Raw genomic sequence first — 1019 nt, forward strand, 5'->3', positions numbered from 1 at the left:
GGGGCGCCAGCTGGAGCCATCATCCGCGTTGCCATGGCTCGCTTGGCCTTGGCTTGCCAGGCCCCGACAGGAGCAATCGCGCATTTTCTTTGCAACCGACCATCAATGCCGCCCAACGGGGCCAGCACGAGCAGTCATCCGCGGTCCCCTGGCCCTGCGCACGTTTGTCTTTGAAACCGAGCATCAATGCCACAGAAAGTGCCGGGGCGCCAGCTGGAGCCATCATCCGCGTTGCCATGGCTCGCTTGGCCTTGGCTTGCCAGTCCCCGACACGAGCAATCGCGCATTTTCTTTGCAACCGACCATCAATGCCGCCCAACGAGGCCAGCACGAGCAGTCATCCGCGGTCCCCTGGCCCTGCGCACGTTTGTCTTTGAAACCGAGCATCAATGCCACAGAAAGTGCCGGGGCGCCAGCTGGAGCCATCATCCGACGTGCCATGGCTTTGGTCCCATGGTCTTCGCAACCGAGCATTCGTGACACCCGACGGGGCCAGGACACCAACCCTTCCGACAGGAGCATTCGCGCATGTTCTTTGGCCACACAAAGGCGCCAGCACGAGCAAAATCATCCGCGGTGCGGTGGCCTTGCACGGCCTTTTGTCTTTGGAACCAACCATCAGTGCCACGGGAAGTGCCGGAGTCCCGGCATCCGCGGTGCCAAGTCATTGCGCCCTTGGTCTCTGCAGCGGGGCATGCCGGGCACTCCCAACCATTGCAAGCAAGCAAGAAAGAAAGTAAGTAAGTAAGTAAGTATTACATATAGGGGCGGGACATGCGGGGAGATCAGCGAAACGTGCATTACGGGGCACACGCGTACCTACCGGGGCATACCGACCCCTATTGGGGCACACGTGTGCATATCGGGGCATACCGGGCCTATCGGGGCACACGCGTACATACCGGGGCATACCGAGCCCTACTGGGGCACACGTGCGCATATCGGGGCGTACCAAGCCTATCGGGGCATACGCATGTATCCCAAGGCATACCGAGTCTATCCGGGCATACGCGTTCATA

The sequence above is a fragment of the Tasmannia lanceolata genome, unplaced genomic scaffold (genome assembly GCF_043159265.1).
Source record: "Tasmannia lanceolata isolate RefF3 unplaced genomic scaffold, GAP_Taslan_0.1 ptg000306l, whole genome shotgun sequence".
In the NCBI taxonomy this organism is placed as follows: domain Eukaryota; kingdom Viridiplantae; phylum Streptophyta; class Magnoliopsida; order Canellales; family Winteraceae; genus Tasmannia; species Tasmannia lanceolata.